Raw genomic sequence first — 26,899 nt, 5'->3', positions numbered from 1 at the left:
CGGAGTCTACCATTCTCCACCTGGTTTCCCCGACCTTGCACCACAGCCTAGAAATTCTCTCTGAATTTAGTAAGCTGGGCAATCACAAGGCACACTTCATTTCCGACTCTCAGGAATAGCATTGCCGTTCACTGTCTTCATCATTGTCTTCAGTGTCCAATATCTTGAAAATTGTTGTTTCACATGTATTGTCCATTTTTAGTTGTTGTGGGCAGGAGGGTAAATCTTGTCCCTGTTATTCTCTCTCGGCTAGAAGCAGAAGTTTTGCTGGCTTATTTTGTTTATTTTTCTGTACTGCACCGCTGTAAACGGCATCTCAGTTCCGTCATCCCTGATGGATTGGGGTCAAATCTTACATGGCTGTGAGGCTGCTCCTCTGGATGGTTTCTGTGTGGGTCTTTTCACTAACTGCTTTAAAGGCAGTCATTCTTCTGTTTAAAACGCACATTTGAAAGAAACGGTATTAAGGCGAAGGAATTTTAACGCTACAAGGAAGAAGGTCTTAAAGTTTGTGCAGCTTAGCAAGTCACAAAGTGATTTTAATTCTGTAGCGTTTCTATAAGAAGGGTTTTTCTTTCATAACTCTGGGAAATCAAAAGAACATTCATGGGAGGAGCAAGGAGATGCTGAATGCAGAGGCAGGAGAAGGAAGAAGGGCAGATCTTGAGAAGGAAAGGGGTGGAGATTAAAATTTTTCTAAGAAAAATCACGGAAACAAAGTCTCTGATACACTGACCCATCAGGCATTGTCTCTATATATTTTAGGCAATACTCCTGTTCTGTTCTTTTTTCCTACCCAAAAATCCCATGTTTACTTAACTAATAGGCTAAAGTGAAATACTGATCAAAACAGACAGCTGGAAGCATTATTATCCCTTAACAAATGTCAAAACAAACTATAACAAGTTCATGCAAGTGTAGGATAGTTAAGATAATCTGGGGCATAGGCTCCATACTAGAGGCCTGTGGGCTTCATTTGTCCTGAAAACATGTTGTATTTGGCCTATAGAGTAATGGCACACATCATATTTTACAAAAGTGTGAATTTGTAGCCAGTGTTTACAAATTAGAAGATTTCACAAATTGGAGAGATTGCATATAAAAATCTAGGCGATATGGCAGCACTCAAGGTGGGTAGCAGATGTTCACTCTAGTTCAAGTCCAAGCCCTTAGATCACTACAGTCTCCATCATTCACTATGCTTTTCCTCCCTCCCCAACTTGCTCCGGTCCTTCCTGCTCTTTGAGCAGGTAATGGCACCTGATCAGGGGTACACATAATAATAACCCAACAAATTAACTTGTATTTTTAAACTTAGAGAACAAATGTATAAAAGCATGACCAAAATATCTATTTTTTTTTTTAAGGGGAGACAGGATTCCTAGAAAGATACACTGAAAAGAGTACTTTTTTTCCAATTGTAGGAAAGCTGTATCTGGGACACATTTTTTAACTAGATTCTGGGAGCAGGGAGGGGGAGGGGGTCTAAAAAGTAATCTCAAAATGTTCATTTTTAACAAATTCATAGGTAATTCAGATATAGCTCTATTTGGAAACCACCCTCTACCCTACCTTTTGCTGATATTTCAAAAGGTACACATAGAAAGAAGCATAATTACAAAGAAGTAAAACAATGTTATTAGAAAATTACGCTCTGGCATGCTTTTCCTCCCAAGGCACTCTATTTAAGCAGGAAAAAAAATCTGAACTTTAGGTACCCAATAAGAGTAACTCCATATTTAGTCCAGTATTTGTGCTTAAGCCATAAAAATCCCCCAAAATTAGAAAAGCATGTCTTAGAAAATTGCTATACACCAAAAATTTCTATATATTGGGGTTTCTTTGCACTCCAGTGTTCTATAAAAAACTGCAATAGATCTAAGTTCCCCTTCCAACTGTAAAATAATCCAACTTCAGCCATACCCTGTGTCTGTCAACCTCGGTGAAAAGAAAAGTTTCAACTTCACAAGCAAAACAGTATAATTAATGGTAGACATCCAAGGTTGCTTTTACTAACAGATTTTTAACTGCTAACAAAAGAAGGGAGATTAACAAGTCACAAGTGTGAGAAATGTTTGACTAATGAGGTAATTTGAAGAAAAAAAAAAAGACAACCAGAAAAATGAGGGTATACTTCAATATATATAAAAAAAGGAGGCTGGATAAATTTTTTTTTTCAAAAGCAAAGAATGTTGTAGCATACTAAGAGGGGACTTGTAAAGGTTCATGTTAAGGAAGATGAAAACATCAGTTTGTCACATCATTCATTGGCTTTGTTAACATTACTGAAACTGAAGGCTACAGAGAGCACCCCAGGGAGGGGGCCTGGAGGTAGGAATAGAAACATGACTTACTCTTGTACAATATACATGTTACCTGTTCTAAAAAATAGGATACTTAACGAAAGGAACTTTATCTGATATAATAATTAAAGTCTGTACAACCCACCCCTTACTAAGGGCAACAAAACTGTTTAATGAAAGAACTTCATGATCATCTAAACGATTTGAATGAGAATAATATCCATGCAAAAAAGAATGTGAAGACAGTTAAGGAAAGGGTTAATAGTGATTTTAATTGTACGTTGAAAAAAAAACACTCTAGGATATAAATTCCACTTCTCCAAATAAGAGCAAATGTTCAACCAATTATATTGTGAATGAATTTTAAAAACCATATGCTCAACTAAAATTTAGAAACTTTTGTAGCTCTCCTATCAGATACTTTTTATGCCACATACAAAGCATCCAAGCTTAATGAAAGAGTTGATTCAAAGGAGAAGAAAAGAAACTTTGTTAGCAGTCACCAACAGTTTGGGGCTCTGTAAATAACAGCTGTCAACCAAACCAAAGGACATTTTTTTAAATGCACTAAGAATGGAAAGGAGAGTTGGTCATAAACTATTCTTAATGATCACACCTTAAGATCATTCCTTCTAACCCTGAACTAAAAGTTATGATTTTCACAATTAAAATATATGGTGTATAGTGATTAAGTACACAGGATTTGGGATCAGATAGTGTAGCTAGATTTAAAACGTTTGCTTTCTCACTTAACTATCTGCATTATTTGGGCAAATTAATCTAACTCTAACTTAGTTTCTTTACCTGTAAAAATGGAGATAATAGTAGTATCTACCTTAAGGCTGTTTTGAGGAATTGAATTTTTACTACATTAAACAGTGCATTTTATAAGTGTGTATTATCATTATTATTATTGCAACATCCTTGTAAACTAGTAACCCAGCCTCAAGTATAACTTCTAGTTTGTCTATCTTAGCATTGGCTAAGATAACGTGAGGCATTACAATCAGTCAGGTTCTTCCATAGTTAAAAAAAAAAAAATCTTCAGGCAAAATATCATAATCTGTTCATCAACTCAACAGAACAGATTCTCTGTCACAAATTCTTCACGATCTAATTGTTTTACTTCTAAAACAGGTTGGTTTTCCCTGATGTATCATCTCCATTTGGGGCATTTTGTTTCTTCTGGCCTTTTTAAACATGAGTTTTCATAAAAAATAATGCAAGACAAAAACTATGGTTATAATCATGCTTTATTTACTAAGTTTTATCTTTTTTCTATTTAACGTTATATTTTTGTTATAAAAAAAATCTCTTATCAACCTAATTTTTGATGATCACAACATGCCATTGTAAAGGTTTAGAATACTTTAAACCGTTCCTCCTCTGTAAGCTATTTCTATATTTTTCCAATTTTATACCATTACAAATAATGCTGTGATGAGCATTTAAACATTTTTTAAACATTTTCAGAAGAACACTTTTATTATCTTTACTCAACAGTTTAGAGTAAAACTTAATGCTATGAAGACCACAGGTTAGTAGAGGGAGACCTTGGGGGTTGAAGAGAGGAGCTGAAAATATACTAGCAAGAACAATTGTTTAAAAGCTTATGAAAAATTGGGGCAGCTGGTTAGCTCAGGTGATTAGAGCGCAGGCTCATAACACCATGGTTGCCAGTTCGATCCCGGCACGGGCCACGGAACTGTACCCTCCACAGCTAGATTGAAACAATTACTTGACTTGGAGCTGATGGGTCCTGGAAAAACACACTGTTCCCCAATAAAATCCTTAAAAAGAAAAACTAAGAAAGAAAAAGAAAATTTCATAAATTTAGATTCCAATATAGACTGTGGAGTTTTCTTTCATATTTTCTATGTAAATTGAGATAATTTTTGCTCCTCCTTGATACTGCTCGTTTTAAAAGATATTATTCACATGAGAAGTTATGGTTAAGATAACTGACTTTCGAGTCAGACAGACATGGATTCAAAATCCGTGCTCTACCACCAAATAGCTGTGTGACCTGTGGCAACTCATTAAGCCTCTCTTCTCTTAGCCTTGGTTTTCTCGTCTCTAAAATAATAATAGCAACTGTTTCACAGGATTGTTGTAAAGATAAATAATATTCTATGTGCCAAATTCTTAAAATAGTGCCAAGCACACAGGAAATACACAAATAGTAAGTACCTTGTCATTTTTAATGTTCATTGAGATGAACAGACATAAACATACATGTGTGTGGTTTGTATATATAAACTATTGGCTTAATCTACAGATTATGATGGTACAGATGCATGTTTATAAACTGCTGTGTCACAGCTTCTAAAATATTGTTCAGTCTAAAAAACTAATTGTCAAAATATAGATAGAAATATGAAAATATAATATTGCTCATTAAGGTTATAAAAGAAGATTTACATTTTTTAAAAATTAAATAGTTTTAAAGAAATCATAAACATGAATTTTGCTGCTTATAGCATATACCATTGAAACTGTTTCTCTTGAGATAAAATAAGGAATTATTATTATTAAATTTTATTGGGGAACAATGTGTTTTTTCCAGGACCCATCAGCTCCAAGTCAACTTGTTGTCCTTCAATCTTAGTTGTGGAGGGCGCAACCCAGCTCCAAGTCTAGTTGCCATTTTCAATCTAGCTGGGGGGGCGCAGCCCACCATCCTCTGCGGGAGTCAAGCTGGCAACCTTGTTGTTAGGAGCACACACTCTAACCAACAAAGCTACCCGGCAACCCCCAGAAATTCTTGATTAAAACTTTTCCACATGATTGAGAGGTCAAATATATTTAAAGACATGTCTAAGTTTTTAAATATAAACTAAGGAGTAATTTATAAGCTAGAATAACATTTCCTCTAGATTTTTTCTTTTTGCTTAGAAATATGTGGTACTATAAAAACTAGCAGAAAAATGTACCAGCCACCATTTATACACTTTATCAATCAAGGCAACAACAATCCTTCTGATGATTTGGCCAGATAACACTCTATTTTTATAGGCCTACAATGAATTTTGCTGTTTAGGCAATCCACCATAATTTTTAGATAACCAAGAAGTTTTGTAATATGCTGTTTCAGAAATTAAATAAATCAAGCCCTGAGTTGGTAAAATAATATATATATATATATGTATATATATATATATATATATACACACACACATATATAAATATATATATATATATATATATATACATATATATATATTTAAAGATTTTTTTTTAATTGGGGAATTGGGTGAAGGGGAACAGACAAGTTGCTGGTCTTTTTGTTCTTCAGTCTAGTTGTGGAGGACGTTTCTTCACTGGCCCAAGTTGGCACCATCATTGTGCTCTTCCTGGGGAAGGCAGATCAGTCGCCGGCTTCTGGACAGCCGCTCACTGTGGCTGCTGGCCACTCACGCTGGCTGCTGGCTACATACGGCAGCCCATGGCAACCCACTGCAGCAGGGGCTGCAGCCTACGCCGTCGCTGGCGACTCACGGCAGCCCAGCTCCAGGTTGAGCTGTTGTTCAGCATCTTAGCTGTAGAGGGCAGTGTCACTGGCCCTCATATGTGGGATCCAAACTGGGGCCCTCTGGCGTCCCAAGCCAGCTCTTAACCAACGCGCCACTCGGCTGGCCCAATAAATATATTTTTGAATTGTACTTCTTACATCCCACTAGGTATAGCAGATAAAACATTTATCTGAATTAAAAATGAAAGAGAGGGCTCATTTCAAAACTTTTTAGGAGTTGGTATTTGCCAAGGCTAATGCTAATTTCTAAGAAGAGAATAGAAAATTCTTTTGTACCCAATGCAATTTTCAGAAAACATTCCCAAGTAATTTAAAATTTTAAATCCTAGTAATAACTATCATAATACAATACATACATATAAAGGCTGACAGTAAAGTCACACTAGTGGAAAATAAGATAGCCAACTACCTACTATAACAATAGTAAACAACAGGATGAAGTTTTTATTTAAACATTTTCCCTGAATTTATAGCTTAGATGGCTCATTTTAAATACAATCCCCAACTCCAGATTAAGTGAACCAAGCAATAACTGATTCAGATAGCATTTTCAGTTGAACAAATATGACACACTTTACTTAGTCAAGATCCTCTGTCAGCTTGTTCTAACAAAGTGGTAGAGGGCAGCAAATGATAAATATCTTTGATTCAATCGATGGTTGGCCCACTGGGCAAATTCAGAAAGTACTGAATAAAGTCACTTTCCATTTCACCCACTCCTCCCAGCCTAGGTGGAGTTTCCTCCTTCCTTGAGTCCCCATATTTTACTTGACCATCACAGATTGCACCAATCCCTATACCTTACTCTTCATTTTCTGCAGATAGAGATTCAGGCCATCACTGTTCAAATTATTCAACTTCAAATTGATAAGGCCTATAAATGCTTTATCAATATCCTATTCCTTTCCCAACAGTGATGATTTCTAACCTTTACCTCTCTCCTCAAACTTCTAATTCTTCACCACTACCCAAAGCATACTTTAAAAGCAGATAATCTTGCCTCCTCTGCCCGTCCTTTCTGAAGACAACAGCATTAAGCGTCAAGTCTCTTCCAGAGCCTTATTTTCAATTCTGTCATTAGTAGGCCCACATGCATCTCCGGAGCCTTCCCTTCAGCCTTACAGAAAAGGTTGTCCTCCTCATGACTAAAGCTAACGCTTCTAACCCGGGGCTCATTTCTTCCCATCCAGACAGAGCCTCAAAAGGAGATTATTCTTTTTCACTCTTTCTGGCATTTTAAACATCTTAATCTCACAGAATCTGTTCTTTCACCAACTTTAATCTTAAAAAGAATCTTTTTCTGACCTATGAAATCTCCTAGGATCAAAGATCAGCAAACTGCGGCTCACGAGCCACATGCGGCTCTTCGGGTACTTACAGTATTTGCCGGCGTATAAGACGACTCGGCGTATAAGACGACCCCCTAACATTTCCACTCAAAATACAGAGTTTGTTATATGGTCGGCTGTGTGCGATTTTGCGAGTGTGGTAAAATCGCATAACAGCAAAATCGCATAACAGCCGAGCATACACCCAGCAGCGCTGCTGATGCCTGAACGGTATGTGGAATGAAGTGGGCGGGCATCGGGAGGCCACTATGGCACGGGGCAAGCACTATGGGCAGTCTATCTGAAGTGTACCTGGCGTATAAGACGACCCCCCACTTGGAGGCATATTTTTCAGGGCCAAAAAATCGTCTTATATGCCGGCAAATACGGTACATGTGGCTCTGAAGTAAAATTGAAAATGAAAATAAAACTATCCTAGTTTCACTTATAAAATTTTTAAAGGATATTATTCACACAATGGTGATTTCATTTGTTTTATGGCTCTCGAATAATTTTTAAATTGTTGTGAGGGACAGGATTGGCTCTTCCATTTCAAGTTCGCCAACCCCTGTCCTAGCTCATCCAAATCTCATCTACTTTGCCACCAAATACTATCTTCCATTTCAATTTCTTTTCCTTTTCCCCTCCTTGTAGTGTAGTAAAATGATTCTTTTGATGGTAATAACACTCAACTGATCTCGCTGTTCTGTTGCTTCTACTTTAGTTGCTTTTCTTTAGCTCAGCACTATTGGTCACACACTCCTTGACAGACTCTCCAAATGCACCTTCTTTAACATTACATTGTCTGAATTCTTTTCCGCTTTAGGCACTTCCTTTTTTGTCCTCCTGCTTCTTTCATTTTCACATGCTATCTTCATCACCCATCTTTAATTCTGCTCTATGATACACCACTTGTTGCCAGACATCTAATAATGTCTTCAAGACCACTCAAGTTCTACCTGCCAAGTGAATCCTCCGGTTAAATCCAACCACGCTTTCTTCCTTAAAAGTTTTATTGCACTTAGGCATTGTTTCATAATATATAGGTTCCCTATCTTTCCTATCTGTGTCTTTTTTAAACCTAGATTTAAAGTGTTTTAGTAGGGACAATTTTCCTTTTATTTTTCAGTGTTTCTCAAAATACAGAAAACAAGTCTGAACAGAGTAGTCAAATACTTAAAGCTGTATAATTAGTTTAGACAAGAAACAAAAGACATTCAAAACAAAAATAAATTTACATTACTTGTAAAACATTTCTAATTGTTGCTATTTTAACTATAGTAAAGTGATCTTGTGGGTATTTTTTCTACTAATTTCCACATTTTTAAAATTTCAAGGGGACATGGCAGATTTGCCCATTTTATTATGTTTAAAATGTTAACTAGTTTAGTCTGAAAGTGGCCTACATATAGCTACCATGTCTAAAAAGATCTTACATATGCGTATATAACCATCTGATAACCAAAGCAGCCAGTGACCTAATCAAAACAATGTATATTAGAGCCTAAAATCTGGGTGACAAAAGGGTGAGCCATGCTTTTGTCTCAGTATTATTAATTATATTTCTTAGGTTGCTATTTCCCCTAATACATACAGCTGAAGAGGTAAGTAAAAGGTAAGTGATTCTTAAGGACTGAAAGCACTGGGCTGTGCTCAATCATTTTAAATGTGTAGTAACTTAGGAATAAAGCTCACAAAAGCTGGTGGTAGATCATCTTTCTTTCCATTTTACAGATCAGACACAGAAAGATTACTTATCCAAAGTGACTCTAATTACTAAAAGAGATAAAGCCCAAACCAAAGACTATCAAAATTCAAAATGTGTGCTCTTTCTACTACACTGTACTTCCTAATTTATATTTGAAAGTGAATAAACAAATCATGACACTACCTAGATTTAGTTTTTACAAAAACTACACTAGAATTTATATGTCTGAGAGTGTTGCCTTTCAAAATAGACACTTCAGGAGGATTTATACTCTTGTCCTCAAACATAATATTATCAAAAACATTTGTCTTTTTTAACTAAGATTACAGCCATACCTTAAAAATCACTCCTTTTACTTTATTATTGTTTTTCATTTTAATTAAAATTATACTCGGCCACTCACCTTTCTAAAACATGAATATATATTACTGAAATGAATCAACCTACTCTCAAAGAAGAGATATGCCACTAGAAAAGACATTCAAAACAACAACGCCAAATACTCTAAAGTAACTCTAATACAGGAGATCTAGTATTCTAAAAATGAGTAGTCTGAAGAAGACAACATTTCTTTCTATGTTTCACTAATTGCATAAAAATTAGGCACATGTTACAAGTATCAGCCAGCCCAAGTAATGAATAGAAGAAACATGTAGCCCAAGGAACAAAGTAAGGCCCTAACTTTGAAACAAACAAACAAAAAAAACACATTTAAGTTCATATATTATCTTTACCACTGTTAAAAAAAAATAATAACTGTTATAAATCAAGCATAAATATACCAAAAATAATAGCTAATTTATTAAATACTTAGCATGCATTAGGCACTGCTCTAAGTCTTTACTTGTATTAACTCATTTGGTCCTTACAGCAATACATAAAAGAGGAATGGTTATTATTCTCATTTTGCAGATGAGGAAACTAAAGTACAGTGAAGAAACTTGCACAAGGTCACAGAGCTAATAAACCATAGAGTCAGAAATCAAAGCTCAGGCAGCCTGGCTCCAGAGTCTATGCTCTAAATAACATGCAACACTGTCGAAGTCAAACAGGAGTGGTCAACACCATGTACAGCTGCATCTAAAAACAATTCATATATGCGTATATTCAGATAGTTACACATGTGCTGGCAAAGTTTTACGAGGCAATTTTACATGTGAGTTTTATCTGTTCTGTATCAATATATCCTGTCAACAGACTAACTTACCATATTTCCCCATGTATAAGACACACCCTTTTTCGAAAAACTTGGGGTCTAAAAACTGGGTGCGTCGTATACAGTGGCTATAGATTTTTTTACTTGCATTTCCTGCTGAGGACAAGGCAATGTATGAAGACAGTGATTCGTCATCAGACACAGATGAGGACAAGCTAATGGTTGGGAGTTTTGACAGTGATGAGGAGTTGTATGAATTTTATGATGAATAAAACTTGAGTTCAATAACTTTATGTAATACTTTTTTTTTTTTTCAAATTTCGGGCCTCAAAATTAAGGTGCGTCTTAAACATGGGAGCGTCTTATACATGGGGGAAATACGGTACTTGGCATGAATTCATGACTAAAGCTATGTGGCCACAGACTATTCTATTTATCTGCTATCTTGGAAATGTGCCCTCTGTGTATCACTTGCACCTAGTAGAATGCCTGGAAGAAAATAGAAATTAACTGTATATTTACAGAATACAGAACAATTAAAAAGAGAATTGGGCAGCAGAATGTATTGGGTTGGAAAAGTCATGACGCATTTTTCCAACGAAAAACATAGAAAAAATATGTCATGACTTTTCCAACAACCCAATAGATAGATCAGTCCAGGTTCATCATTACTACTATGCAAAAACACTCAATGACTTTGGCTCACCAACAGTGATTCTTTAGTATCCCTTTAACATTAATATTAAATACCAACAATATTAACCATTTTTCAATTAAATCTTAGTATCTCAACACAATCTTCAAATCCCTTTGAAGTTAGAAATCTTGATGTACTAACAACACTGAGATTCAGATGACATTTTTAAAAACATAGCTCAGTTTGGTCTGTAGTTACACAATGGGTGTAATATAGTATGTCACCACTTTAAAATTTTTTTTATTTAAAAGTTGAAGGAAATGCTCATTAACTTTTAATAATAGAGAATGATATAGTCTAGATTTTTATTGTAACTATAAGAATTATATAACTATGAACAGCGGAGGATATACTGGCTTGAATTATATTGCAGGGCACTATGTAATAACACATCTCCTCTTTGCTTTCATTTCTATACAACCGCAATGCAGTGCCAGAATTTCCAAGTTCTTATTGAACTCAAGCAAATGGTATGTATCTACAATACAGTTTTATCTAACTTTGATTTTGATAATTGAACATTCCTGAACTAAAGTTTCTATTATACTTATTGGTTTTTTAATTATTAGGATTTTTTTGTTTTAACAGAACATCTATTCCAGCTTTCATGAAGTACAGCTATAAGGATATTTTGGTAAATTTTCACACAGTCCTTAGAAAATTGAGATGTTACATTTTAATCATTTCCTCGGGCGCATTCCTTAACAATAAGGGAAATTCCTGTACCAAAATACTAATTATTTCTTTTCACTTCAGAAACTGAATTACATTATATTTTCCAGAAGAGATATTTGACTACACTAAGATCTAGAACAATTAATCATCCCTTAATTGTTTAAGTGTTTATTATAAAAATTACACTTTTCTAAAAAAAGTGCTTAAGTACTACTTAAGCAGTGCTAAGAGAAACAAATTTCTTAAAAGGGTTCCCGTATTTTAAAAAAATGCCAACTATTTCCAGAAAAACCACTAACTGAATATTTTTACTACATTCTCATATTATATAATCATTGTAACCTTAATTTAAGTTATTCAACAACGTTTCATTTTTGTCCCACAGACTACAGTAGAACTAGGTGAAAAAGCACGATTACATGAAAATAATATTATTTATTAGGGGTCAGCAAACTGCGGCTCGCGAGCCACATGCAGCTCTTTGGGTACGTTCTGTCTCCAAAGTTTGCAGACCCCTGGCGGCTCTTCCATCTCAAAAGTTTGCCGACCCGTTATATACCAACCATTCCATCGGGCATCCTTTCAAAAAGAACACAACATTCTGGATGCAAATTTGTCTTATCTGAGCAGGTGAAAAAGCATGTGTTTCTGTAAAATGAAATGTACCTTTTACCAATAAGGAAAAAAACTAAAGAAAGAATACTTTTAACCGAAAGTAATTTGTTACCATTTCTACTCAGAGCACACTAAATAGAGAAAACTTAAATTTTTTTAGGTGTGTCAAGGAGCTGCAGGTGAGATGAATTGCATCGTACAGTTTCTTCTAAGATGTGCATCAGTAGTTAACAAGCGGCTAACAACATGAAAATTCATGACATATTGTAAGCTCACAACCATCTCAAATTATTTAGAAACCGCATTTTTGTTAAAGGGGATGCTTTCCTATATGGGGGAAAAAAAGAAAGTTTTTTGTGCACCTGCATGTTCATATTAAAACTACTAAGATGATTTTCTGTTGAAAAATTCAAGTCCTATCATGTGAAAACTAAAGTCTCTATTTGTAAAAGAAAATAAGAACTTTCACCAGATAGAAAAACCTTGAATCAAACTCCAACACTTAAGTTGAAATGATTTTCTGTTTCCAGAGGGCAACTGTTGTAATACAAGGGTTAGATTCAGAGCATACTGATATAAATAATAAATATAAGAACACTGAAGTTCCTCCTCTCAGTTAACTTTAAAAAGGAAAACCTTACAACTAGGTACGAGGAAAACCTTACAACTAGGTATGAGGAAAGAGGTAATAAAAGCAAAGAAAATGTGGTATTTCCCCTCACTTAAAAAACAACTATCAGCAACATTATATATTTTTAAAATTATAAATCCGAAGGAAATGATACTATATTCCATTTCAGATGATGAGAAACTGGAATATAAATTTTCAAACCTCTAGGTAATACAGAACTTTCTGTAATGATAGAAATGTTTCACATCTGAGCTGTCCCATACAGTAGCTACTAGCCACAAGTGGCTACTGAGCATTTTAAATACGGCTAGTGGGAATAAGGAACTGAATTTTACATGGTATCTAATTAATTTAAATGTAGCCACTTGTGGCTGGGACTACTACACTGGACAGGGCAGCTCCAGTGGAGGGGGCTTTTTGTACCTTAAATTCTGATACAAATAGTAAAAAGTCCTGTAGACAGGCATATACATAGATGCTTCTGAGACATGTTTATTTTTAAAAAACAAAATGTGTGATTTATAAAAAGGAAAGGACTATGCTACAGTATAAAAAAGTTGTTGCATTTGTGGGAATCAAGTTTTCTATACTGACCTTCTAGAGAGGACTAGAAAGAATATTGGTTCACAAGTTGGCTCATGTTGTAATATTTTAGGGAGCTTCCAATAATATGAATGCCTGGGTCTCACTCCCCTAGAGATTCTGGTTTAATTGGTCTGGGCTGAATCCTGGGTATAAAGATATTTGAAAGCCACTCAGGTGATTCTAACATCCAGTCACTAAACTAGAAATAAAATAAGAAGCTGTTTATTAGCCATAGATGAAATATGCAGCCATAGACATTTCTTTGCTTGTAGGTATACTCACTAAAACCTATCTTTTAAAAAACCAGTTCCTGATTTGTTCAACCCATCTTAATTTTCAAGTTAAAAGAGAAAAAATGTGAAATCCAGAGCAACAGGCCCTCACTCTTCCCATCAGCACTAATCCTTTTGTCCTGAGATCCATGATCTTTTCTCCTTTTCCAGGCCCCTACCTTATAAAGTGACATTAACTCAAATAAGTCTCATTTGGTTACATCAGAGGCCAGATAGGAGAATATCTTCAACTCACTATTCTAATGAATAGCACAGAGTTCTCCCAAAGTATATTCCAAAATAAGAATATGTTGACAGGGGTTAACTCCTAAATGCACTGGCTTAGTCTACGGTAGTGTTTCTTTTTTATTTCAAATGGTATTAATTGCAATTTAATTATAACAACAACAAAAAAAGTTTTGCAGTTTATTTAAAATTTACAAACTGTCAAAAAAATAGAAGCAGCAGCAGCAGCTTTATCCCCATACTCTACTCCGCTATGTTTGGGGCTGGGCAATAAGATGAGCTGGAAAAATATGTGCTCAATATAAAAGAAGCTACGATGCTTTTTCATCCAGTCCTTAACCTATTAGAAGTGAAATAAAGCAAGCATTTGACCTATTTTTCTTAATAATAAAGAACACCTAAATTCCATTCATTTAAAGATTGACACCTGTCATCTATCCCAAAACAACTGATTAGCCAATTCTCAAATTCACTTTCTGCATTTATGAAGCATGCATCCAGAAAAAGATATTGTAAGCATTTACACCTTTTGACGCCTATCAAAGTATCAAAATGTATCATTTAAATTGATACTGGTTTTAATGGTTTGTGTACATGCATGTTACTTGTGATGTGAAAAGCTAATTATAAGTAGTTTTGGATGCTGGTATAATAATTGCCTTCCAAAAAATAAGTAGCCTTTCTATGCAAGTAAAAATTTTGCTGGGAAAATGTAAAGTCAAAAGACAAACCGATGTAATGGTAAAGGAAGTCATAATTCTCCTACTGTAATAGTGAAAGACACTATATATTAGTCCCTCTTCTTAATATCTAACTCTAGATATCTTTCTGTTTTTAATTCCAGCTTCCATTCTACCCTCTCCCCCACACTCTCCCACAAAGCCTCAAGATCAAAGTTAGAACACAATGTTATTATGAAAAAATACAATAAATTTAGGGTTGGATGTTAAAACATTCAATGTGTCTCTGAATTTACCGAATCAATATATACATACATTTAATTAAAAATGCTAATGATATTAAAACGAGAAGTAATTTGTTTCATAGCACTACCACGAGCAACCAATGAGCGTGAAGCAAGTTTTCACTTGGACCCTGCCAACCCAAGTCATCAAGAATTTGGGAAAATACCAACACTTGTTTCATAACACAGCGACTTTTATTTTTTCTCCATCCTTTAGTAAACTAATAGATGTATTTTTAAATCTTGCTAATTAGTTACCAGCGCGCTTCAACCCACAGATCAGGTGTCCTACATTTTGTTTAGGTCCCCGCCTTGAAAACAAACCCGATTGCCCCATTTTCTGAGAGGTAAACTCAGCTCCGGGCAGCTCCCTATGAAGTCACCGCGTTTGTTGTTTCAAAGATGCAATTAAACGAAAATGACACAAGGCTGTCGAAGAGATTAGTTGCAAGTGTGTGGAGTTGTCGGTCATGTATGTGTTAGGCCAATGAAACCTATATTGCTGTAAATCTATTTTAGTGGTAATGTTTCTCCCCATTTCCCCTGCTCTAATATATTTACAACACAAGGAAATTAAACTTCGTAAGCACTTTCTTGACTTTACCAAACTTTGGCTTTCCAGCTTCCTGTACTACGGTATCCTGTAATGAGCAAAGGGGGGAGGGAGTTTCAACTTGCGCACGAAGAAGAAAAGCAATAAAAGAGCCTGCCTGCATCAGGCAGTATCTCCTCTCGCTCGCTCTCTCTGCCCCCCGTCCCCACCCCCCAACCCCTTCTTCTCCGAGCCCTTACATATACACATTCTTCTGGGCGGCCTCTAACCACACCATGTCCACAATCATTTACAAAAATTAGAAACAGACTCCGGGAGCCCTTCCCGTAGCACGCACAGAGCAGAGCTGTCCCAGCTTGATGGGACAGTGTCATTCCCCTGTTCCACCACAATCTCTTACTCCCCCTCTGGGGTTTCATCCCCAAGAATCAGCTTTCTCCCGCGGAAGAGGGGGCTCTACCTAATTCACAATGAAACTTCATCTCATCCTTCCCCACCCCAGGCACCCCCACCCCCACTCGAACATACAAAAACACCCCACCAAGAAAACCAAAGAAAAGTATCTCCCACCAGGGCAACAGGGTTGGTGTTAGCGGTTGGAGCAAAAGCAGAAGGGAGAGGAAGAGAGCGAGGACGGGTGTCCTTTGCTTTGCTCTTCTGCACATCCAGCCCAGAGCCCGGGGCCGCTCACGTCCTTACCCGCTCGTCCGGAGACCCAGTCCTGCTACTGGAGCGCGGGGCGAGGGCTGCAGGAACACGGCGTCGGGGCGGGCAGCTGGCAGCCGCCGCAGGCGCCTAGAGCCACCACCTCGTCTCCCCTAAGCGGCTGCGGGCGTGGGCCGAAGAAGCTAGAGAAGGAGCCTGGGGAGGGGGCGAAGAGGAGCAGCATCTCCTCCTCCTCCTCCACGCCTCGGAAACGCCCCTCCAGCGGCGACCCCAGCCGACCGCCTGACCCAGGAGCTGAGCTCAGGCAGCCTCTGCGCCCTCCTGTGCTCAGCGCGCCTCCAAGGGCTTCTCCAAATCCCTCTGGCGCGGGGCGGCTTAACTCCTGCAGCCGGCTTCGAGCGCTACCGAGGTGGCTGAGGCGGACGGGGGAACCAGGGCGTGCTGCTCGCCAGCACGACGGTCTCTGGGGACCGTGATCATGGTGTGTCACCCTCGCCGCGCCGCGGCCGCGGGAGCTGCTTGCACAACTCCAGCTCCACCTCAGGCGGCCGCACTGGCCCTGCCCCCGTTCCTGTCACTCAACCGTTCCCCGGCTCCTAGAGGGCCGCGCATCTTCGACCCTGCGCTTCCTTCGTCCTGATTGGCCCGCTAGGCCTCCAGACCCCACCCCCTCCCTAGGGACGAGGTCGCCCGGGAGACCGGCGCTCCAGTTCCCATGACAACCGGTGCCTTGGGCCTGGCTTTTCGTGTTCTTCTGGCTAACCAGACGCTCAGGTTGATGGCCCCGCGGCAAAGTTCTTATCCCCTGCTGCGTGGACTCCTAATTTTAGGCCGTGTTGAAAATGCAGCAGACCGCCCCCACACTTCCAACTTCAGAAACAGAACTTTAAGGCCCTGGGGAGTGCGAGGGAGAGTGAAAATTGCCTAACAGATCGCTCTGCCCCTATCGGTCTAAAAAACCCCTCCCCCCACTTACCTTTCCTGCCTCCAGCCTCGTTTCCAAATTCTCACTGGGCGGATTTGGCTTTAAAAGGTGAGAAGAGGAGAGATAGAGAAAGGGCAGGGCTGTGCCCGCTCCCTGCAGCAATATAGCAACTTGGAAATGGCGGGGTCCGTGAAAACAGCTCGGTGAGTTTTCCCACAGTTGTAAAGTGATCTTCAAGGTTGTGGTGGGAGCACTTCGTCAACCCAAAATGCCCTCTGGAAAATTCAAATTCCCCCATTTTTGGAAAAAAAAAAGTATGTAAATTTTTGTCCTGTTATTTTTCCTCTGAAACTAAGGTAATCTTAAAGTTTAAAATTTAAAATGTTTAACATAATCAAGTAAAATAAAGAACTTCTATTTTTCTATATAGGACTACACATTACAATTAGGCAAAGGTTATTATTTCCCTCCTCCAAGCTAAAATATGGCTTTCAACAATTTACAAGGAAAGCTTGCTGAATTCATGAGCCAAATGGTATCTGAAGATCATTTGAGTTTCAAAACTTTGGGTGTATTCTGAGATATAAGGTAACCTGGTCCACTCTGGCAAGGGGACCTGGGGGTAAATTTAATCTTGGACCCCCAGTGTTGGGCCCTAGGTAAATCTAAACTTTATGCTTGATTCCAAAATGGAGAGATCAGAAACAAAGTTAAAACTGTAATCCTAGGTTCCCAAGCCCCTGAGGCTGCTGTATATGTATGATGAATGAGGGAATTAATAGTAATGGTTTACCTTTGGCGAGCACTTGAATTTCATTATCTCATTTACCAAATGAATAACTATGATGGGTCTTCAGTCAAATATGCCTTGCAAGTATGCATTGAATGTGATTACTCACAGTGCTAAACACAATGGGAAATGCACAGCAGAATCTTAAGATAAGGCCCCTGCCTTGGAAAAACTAACCACAAAGCCTAAGAAAGAAAACTTGTTTCTTAGCACTCTTGAAACAATTTGAGAACAATTATAGCTAGAATGTGCGGCCAAGCTTTGAGGATCTTAGCAAATGAAAGCCTGTGGGTATGTGGAATGGGCGTATTACTCAGGTTACTGAGGGGGCAAATTTAAACTGGGTTTTGAAGGGTAGGTAGTGGGATGAATGAATCAAAGATGAGGAAGACAGTTGAAGGAAAGAACATAAAAAAAACCATACAGCAGCAGCAGGAATAGAGTGGTGTAAGTCACAGTGAGAAGACCAGCCTAGAGAAAGTGGAGACAGAAGTGAAGGATTGGAGCCATTGTCCCAGCCTTTTCCCCATTTTCTGAAATAGTTTTTAAATGCTCTGGTTCATGTATCATGCTGGTAAGGTAGAAAGAGAGAGGTAGGTTTGTGAGAATAAAAACTTTCATGGAACATCTGCCTTTGTTTGTCCCTGAAAGTTCATGTATTTATTGTAAAGAAAAGCAATGTCCATAATACTTGGAATAGCTTGTGAATTCAAGTCAGAAAGAAGGTATAAAGAGTGTGGTGTTGGAAATTTTCACAAAAGTACACCACAGTGTTGTTTCTCCTTTCCTTCCTTCCTCCCTTGCTCCTTTCTTCCTTTTTCTTTTTTTTTCTTTTTCTTTTTTGCATTGAGGTCATCTCAAGTGGCTGCCCTCAAGGCTTTTTCATGAGTAATCCTTCTGTTTTGTGTGAGCTGAAAGACTAGTTTTTAAATGGATGACTGTGATACCAAAACCTGATAACAAGAACACAAAAGAGAAATCTATAGGTTAACCTCTTTTTGCATTTAATATAAAATTAAAATACAATATTTACAAATAGAACCCAGAATTACTTTACAAATGATATGCCAAAATTAAGAGGAATTTAGCCAGGTACATAAAAATGATTCAATAGTAGAAAATTTATTCATATAGTTGACTATATGAGTAAGTCAAAGGAGAAAACTGTGTGGGTGTCTTAATTCATGCTGAAAGGGTTTTGTAAAATCCAGCATCATTCCTAATAAAACCTGTTAAATAATTAAGAATAGATCATTTAAAAATGTATACTTTGTACCAAAGCCAGAAACTTGCTTTATAATGAAACATTATAATTATTTCCTTTGAAGTCAGGAGCAAGACAAGAATGCCCACCATCATACCATGTAAGGAAATGATGGCCAATGCAATAACATATGGAATAAAAATAAGAAATTAAGTACTTAAAATAAATTAGGATTGTAATTTGTTTGTAAATGATATGAAAATCCCAAGGATCAATTGAGAAACTTGTAGAGTCAATAAAAGATGAGTTAAGGTAACCAGATATAAAAATTAAATACAAAAATTAAAAACTTTCCTATGTATAAAGCATAACCACTTAGAACATATAGTAGAAAAGAATCCTATTTATAATAACCACAACAAATTAAATAGTTATAAATACTAAAAGAAATTAATAAAATTGACTTTAAAAATGATAAACTTTGAGAAATAAAAATGTTTGAATAAAGAAGAGACATACTGGGCCGGCCGAGTGGCGCAATGGTTAAGAGCTGGCTTGGGATGCCAGAGGGCCCTGGTTCAGATCCCACATATGAGGGCCAGTGACACTGCCCTCCACAGCTAAGATGCTGAACAACAGCTCAACCTGGAGCTGGGCTGCCATGAGTCGCCCGCAACTGCGTAGGCTGTAGCCCCTGCTGCAGTGGGTTGCCATGGGCTACCGTGTGTAGCCAGCAGCCAGCGTGAGCGGCCAGCAGCCACAGTGAGCAGCCGTCCAGAAGCCGGCAACTGATCTGCCTCACCTGGGAAGAGCGCAATGATGGTGCCAACTTGGGCCAGTGAAGCAACGTCCTCCACAACTAGACTGAAGAACAAAACGACAGCAACTTGTCTGTTCCCCTTCCCCCAATTCCCCAATAAAAATCTTAAAAAAAAAAGACATACTTTTAAATTAAATACTAAGATTCAAATTTAATTATTGTATAATTATATCTTTTAAACATAATCTTATATCCAGTACAATCCTAATCAAATATCTAACAGAAACTTTTGGGAATTTGAGGAAATAATTTAAAAATTAATTTGGGCGGGGCCAGCCAAGTGGCTCAGTTGGTTAAGAGCTCGCTCAAGGGTTTGAGCTCTGAGCAACAGCGGTTCGAGTCCGGCCCGAGCTGAGCTGCCGCTGAGCTGCCAACAGGTGGCAGGATGGCTCAACTAAAAAAAAAAAAAATTAGGCAATTCACTATTTAAAAATAACCATGGAGGTTCTAAAAAGGAAAATAAATGAGGAGGAATCTCACTAAAAGATACTAAAATATTAAAAATGACAAAGATTAGCTGCAGACTTGACTCCAGGCCAGGTATGATATACTATAAAGTGCTTGACTAGGTACAGTATATGATAAAGGAGGAAAATGAATCATTCAGTGAACGGTGCTGAGAAAGTTAGCTGTTCCTAGTGTGTCATTTCCGACCCACACAGAGATACATATCCTTTATCAAAGAATAGTTAGCTCATGGGCTGGCCAAGTGGTTAAGCGTTGTCTTGGGACGCCAGCCCTGAAGCAGGGCCCCGGTTTGGATTCCACATGAGGGCCAGTGACACTGCGCCCTCTACAGCTAAGATGGTGAACAACAGCTTCACCTGGAGCTCGGCTGCCGTGAGTCGCTGGCCATGGCATAGGCTGCAGTGGGCCTGGCCGGCAGCCAGCATGAGCTTTCGTGAGCTGCCATGAGTGGCCATCCAACGGTCTTCAAGCGACTGCCTCACCTGGGAAGAGCGCAATGAGAATACCAACATGGGCCAGTGAAGCCACATCCTTCACAACTGGACTGAAGAACAAAAAGGACAGCAACTTGTCTGTTCCCCTTCCTTGACTCCCCAATGCTGTTCCCCACCCCCAATTCCCGAATAAAATCTTAAAAAAAAAGAATAGTTCACAAATTCATCTAATACCTTGATTATTTTTTTTTATCTTCGCAATCTTTGATCTCTATTATCAGATCTCTAGATGGGCCTAACTCTACAGCTCCATAGTATCTGTTGCTTAGATGTGTCAACTTAAATAAAGAGGTAAACGCAGGCAAAATTAAATTACCAGAAATTGAGTTTATTTGGGAATAGCAGAGAAATTAGCAATAGCAATTTAGGAAACTCATGCTGTAGCAAGCTACAAGTGAGTCCGTTGAGGATTTGAGGCGGGCTGTTATTTATAGGGAAGAAGTACAAAGAGAGGGAAGTCCAAGCAGTAAATTTATTGGTTTGAGGATGGGGAGAGATTCTTGGCAGATGTTCATTGGTCAGGAGATATATTTCAGTCTTCTGTAAATCAGGCATTTATGGGGAATCAGTTACTCAGTTCCTAAATTCCATTTATTCTGAAGGCACGTGCGTGAGATTTTCCATTTCATGTCCTCTGCTTTCATTTTAGACTGAAATCTTTTCACAGATGGAGTATAATTTATTTTTCTCTCTTTTTAGTGGACATATAAGTCATTCCCAAACTTCTGCTATTCCTTACAAGTTAAATTACATTTCTTTGTACCTGCTCAGGGCTTATATGTGGAGTAACACTGTAGCTTTAGCTTCTAGAAATGTAATTGCTAGATTACAAAGTAGACACATTTTACATTTTGATAAACAAAACCAAGCTGCCCTATAAAGAAGTAGTGAAAGTTACAGTCATCTCAACACAGTTAGAAAGTTTGATAGCATACTATGTTTCTTCATTCTCATCAACATAGCATTATCAAACTTTTTTGACCTTTGCCAATCTAATAGGTACAAAACACTATCATTCCAGGTATAATTTTAATTTCTATTATGAGTATCTTTTTGTATACTTACAAGATATATATGTATTTTTATTTTATTTTTTTTTTTACCAAAAATATTCTCCCTTTTTTTTGGAGAACTTTCATGGCTTTGTTTTTCACATTTTATTTTTTGATCTATATGGAATTTAGTTTGGTGGTAGCAACAGCTACCCAGTTGTCCCCAAAAACCTTAAAAGAATTTGTAAATTTTATTACATAAAATATAAAGATTCTATATAGTAATAAAAACAATAATAAGAAATTTACAAAGAAAAATATTCAGAAAAGTGATGCATATTTGAAAATAAAACAAGTATATAAAGAAATTAAAATAACAAAAATGAGCTATCATGTATAAATATCAAATTGGAAAAATATTTTTAAAGACTTATAATATCTGGTTTTGGTGAAAATATGTGAAATAGGTAATGTCCCATGATTGTTGATAGGATTATATGTTGGCTTATTTATTTGGGAGTGCTATTGCAATGTCTTTCATAATTCATAATGTTTATATCCTTTAACTGATTCCATTTTGAAAATTTATCCTAAAGAAATATTTACATACATAACCAGAGACATGATCAAGAATATTCATTGCAGTATTTTTGGCAGTTATAAAACTTAAAAAATAAATGTCTGTAATAGAAAACTGATGACATTAAACTGTGGTCTGTTTACTCATACATATCATAGTGACAAAACCATGTTGCAGTGCAGTGTGATCTGATTTTTCTTCAAAAGTACATCACCAAAATGACCTTATTCATACTGTTAACAGTGGGTTTTTTTTCCTGAGGGTTAGAATTATAGAAAACATTGCATTTCTGGAATGGTTTTATTTAGAATCTTTACAATGAAGGTGTTACTTTTGTTACAAAAAGTTAACATAGATTTTTATTACTAATAATAGAGAAATTGGATAGCTGACCATACACAAATTTAATTATGCTCCCAGGTGGCCCATGGGCCTCACAATGTTCGTCACTTAGGGACCATACTTGTGACACTCTGAGTTAGGAATATTTTATGGGGACCCATGGATCCCCTCATAATGGACCCCTTGAAACTGTATTCCAAGTATGTGTGTTTGTGCATTTTTCTAGGGAAAGCATCTATATGTTTCAATAAGTTCAGAGAGCAGTTTATATCTGCAACACATTAAGATTGTGTTCTTTAAATGCCAGTGTTTTAAAAATACTAGCATTTACCTCAAAGGTTGAAATGAATTCTGAGCTAATCTAAATCTGTAAATAGCAGTGTTTTCCCAGCTGGCTCCTTGTATTCATCTCAATGTGAAATATTTGTATTTTGGCTTGTATCAACTGTTAGTGTTTTCCCCCTTTAAACCCAGAAACATAGTATCCTTTCTTGCTTACAGAGGGAGGACTGTGATGGGAACTTTGCCCAGGTGAGAGTAAGCCAGATAAGTAATCCAGTAAAACATGAGCAGGTAATTGGAGCACAAACTCGAACTGTGCTTAAGGAAGACTGTGAGGCAGTACTCACACTTCCCAGTGAACCAAGAATTAGCCAGGAAAATAATGCAGCAGTGGAAACCAGATCAGACTACAGTTACCCTCAGGCTCATTGACTAAACAGGTGATTTCTTCTGGTAGTAGCTGCTCTCTCTTTAAAATGTGAGAATTCCCCTAGGATGCAGTTACATGACAGCCATGGCACAGATAACTAAATGCTGGGAGGCAGCCTGGTAGCTTAGAACAATGAAAGAGCCTAGCATTTGCACTCAGAAGGCCTAAGTACAAATCTTGGCAAGCCACTTAACTTCTTTGAGCATCATTTTCCTCGTTTATAAAGTGAAGGAAATAAGAAAAGCTGATAGGTTCCACACATAACAGCCTGTAACGTTCTTTCAGTATTCAACAGGACTAAAATGAAGTATGGATATGGAAACTATTTATAAACTTTAAACCAGTATTTAAAAAAATCAAATAGCAACAGTAGGTGTACGAACTTTTGGAATTAGTGTTTTAGACTTATTCAGAATTTGTTTTCAAATAATCTTTTTTATTCTAAGAGAAACTTTAGAAAATATTAGATACCAGGGCTAGCTGGTCCTATGGGATGTTAGGTCGGAGAAATTTAATTGTGCTGTTCCTATAACTTCCACTTTGTTTTCCAAACAAAGACCCTTGGCTCCTTTGCAATTTCCCCTACTGACCCCAAACTGACCGGGACTTGTTAGTTACTCTGAACAGGGCTGTCAGCATATTAGGCTAAAAGCATTTGCCTCCCCCTGCTTCACTGGTCAGGCTCTACCTGAACCATTATGTTTCTCCTGAATGACTTTGCTGGAAATTCTCACTTTTAGTCACTGATGAGTTAAACTCCAAAGGTGTTAACTTTAGAGGGTCAAGGTTAAAATTCACTTTACCTTCCAGCTTTGTCTCTTAGAATTTAGCGTTTATCAGATTAAGTAGTTGTCACTTTAAACCCTGAGGGTAAGAGATACTGGAGAGGTAAATTTTAATTAGTGAAGGGGAAGGCAGAGAGAGGGGGAAGCTAGTTTCGGTGTGAGTGGAAAAGAAAGAGGGAGAGTGAGGCATGTGCTGGGGGGGAGAGGTTATGCGGTATGAGGGTGACCCCCAGGGCGATGATACCAAGAGAGGGGAGCAGGGAAGGGTATGAAGCCCTAAAGGGGTGTGGCACTGAAATCAAACTGCCCAATTCACAATTTTTACTAGGGCTGGTCTTGTCTCTGACTCATTTCTACTACTTGTCCTGGCAAGTTATGTAACCGCCTATTCAATTTGGATAAAGGGAGTATGGCAAATAAGCATAACCCTTCTGTTGTTTGAAACTTAGCCATGTTTGAACATACACAGAGTAATTTAATATGAATATGCTGTCATCTACATCTGACCGACAGGGATTTGCCCTAGGGTTCATGACTGCTAATCTTGATTTTTTTTTTAAAGCGTTCTCAGAAATGGAGGCCAAATCAGAAGTTAAGCTTTCTAGTTTATGTTCTGTTTTAAAGAGGGTATTTCACACTGTCTGCTGGGAGTGAGTTGCTGTGCAAGAAGTTTGATCATTAAGGGCTTTGTTAAATGGAGCTGGAGTGTTTAACAAAACAAAGCATCACTTCCTGAAAAATTTCTTGAAAGTTGAGTGCCTTGATTTTTGCATTTCCCTCAATAATGTCTAATAGAAAATGTAGGAGGAAAATGGCCTCAACTGTAGAAACTGATGATCAGTTTAGGGCCCAATAGTCATATAAATGGAAGAATGCTTTTTATAACCATATGAAGAGAGGAAACATATTTTACAGAGTTGAGGCTGTTAGGATGAGTAGTTTCAGCTCATCTGAAGAGTTAGAGAGTCATAAAAAATTATACATATGTAACTTGAGCATTTTATCTTTATTAAAAACCTACCACTGGGCTGGGCAAGTGGCGTGTTGGTTAGGCGTTGGCTTGGGATGCCAGCTCTGAGCAGCAGGGCCCCGGTTTGGATCCCACATGAGGCCAGTGACGCTGCACCCTCTTCAGCTAAGATGGTGAACAACAGCTCGACCTAGAGCTGGGCTGCCGTGAGTCGCCGGCCATGGTGTAGGCTGCAGTGGGGCTGGCTGGTGGCTGACGTGAGCTTTTGTGAGCTGTTGTGAGCGGCCGTCCAATGGCCAGCGAGCGACTCCCTCACCCTGGAAGAGCTCAATGATCATACCAACATAGGCCAGTGAAGCAACGTCCTCCACAACTAGACTGAAGAACAAAAGGACAGCAACTTGTCTGTTCCCCTTCCCTNGACCTGGAGCTGGGCTGCCTTGCTGATGACGGCGTAGGCTGCAGCCCCTGCTGCAGTACACTGCCATGAGCTACCGTGAGTGGCTGGCAGCCAGCGTGAGCTGCCGTGAGCCACCGTGAGCGGCCGTCCAATGGCCAGCAAGTGACTGCCTCACCAGGGAAAACCACAATGATAATACCAACATAGGCCAGTGAAGCAACGTCCTCCACAACTAGACTGAAGAACAAAAGGACAGCAACTTGTCTGTTCCCCTTCCCTGATTCCCCAATGCTGTTCCCCTTTCCCAATTCCCCAATAAAATCTTAAAAATAAATAAATAAATAAAACTACTGATTTGTTTTTATGGAAGGGATAATGATAGGCCTCATTATGAATTTCAAACATGCTATTTGTTAAAGTACTGGGTTGTCGGAAAAGTCATGACATATTTTGTCTATGTTTTTCAAAGGTCATTTATTTATATAAAGAACAAAGATCAATCAATGATATATTGTCTATTTTGTTTGATAACTTTTGCCATCTTTCAGTGAGCTTCATAATTCCTTGTTCATAGAAGGACCTGTCTTTATTTGTCAAAAACTGAACAAGGTGCTGATTTACAGTCTCATCTGAATTGAATGTTATGCCAAGCAAGTGGTTTTGAAGAGAGCAAAACAAGTGGAAGTCTGGTGGCGCAAGGTCAGGCAAGTACGGTGGGTGTGGCAACACATCCCATCCAAGCTCCAATAATTTTTGATGGGTGATCAAACTGTGTGTGGTCTCGTGTTGTCGCGATATAACACAACTCCTTTACAATTTACAAGCTCTGGACGTTTCTGGATGATGAATTCATTCAAACTGTCTAATTGCTGACAGTACACTTTCAAATTGATTGTTTGGTTCCTTGGTAGGTAGGAGCTCGAAAAAGACAACACCTTTAAAATCCCACCACACTGAGAGCATAACCTTCCTCTGATGAATGTCTGCTTTCCATGTTGTTTGAGGTGAATCAGCACGTTGGGACCAAGACTGTTTGTGCACCATATTGTTGTAAACAATCCACTTCTCATCACCAGTTATCAGTTGCTTCAAAAAACGATCATTTTCCTCACGTTTAATGAGCATATTGCAGATGTTTATATGCGCCATCAAATGAACTTCTCTGAGTTCATGTGGAACCCAAATATTGAGCTCGCTACGTATCCCAGCTTATTCAGGTGGTTGTGAACGCTTGAATGATGGATGCTCAATGTTTCTACAATCTCTTGTGTCATGTAACGTGGGTTTGACTTGATCAATGCCTTTGTTTTGTCGTCATCAACCTCAGTGGGCCTCCCTACTGAGGAGTGTCATTAAGATAAAAATCGCCAGCACAGAATTTCATGAACCATCATTGGCACTGACGTTCTTGTAGAGCATTGTCACTGTAAACTTTATGCAACTTTTCACAAGCTTGATGTGCATTCTTCCCTTTATGGAAGTAAAA

General features: G+C 38.1%; 1 protein-coding gene across 1 annotated transcript in view; it reads right to left on the bottom strand.

The window, feature by feature from the left end:
- Positions 1-16,446, bottom strand: part of PTPN13 (protein tyrosine phosphatase non-receptor type 13) — a 191,291-nt gene extending 174,845 nt beyond the window's left edge. Inside the window, exon 1 of the mRNA XM_019668070.1 lies at positions 15,965-16,446. The gene's annotated coding sequence lies outside the window, so the exon portion shown is untranslated. The remainder of the gene's footprint in view (positions 1-15,964) is intronic.
- Between the last annotated feature and the right edge of the window lie 10,453 nt (positions 16,447-26,899).

Source organism: Hipposideros armiger, unplaced genomic scaffold, assembly GCF_001890085.2.
Source record: "Hipposideros armiger isolate ML-2016 unplaced genomic scaffold, ASM189008v1 scaffold_515, whole genome shotgun sequence".
NCBI classification, from domain to species: domain Eukaryota; kingdom Metazoa; phylum Chordata; class Mammalia; order Chiroptera; family Hipposideridae; genus Hipposideros; species Hipposideros armiger.
Note: the sequence above shows the minus strand (reverse complement) of the source record. Positions and strands in the feature narration are given on the sequence as shown.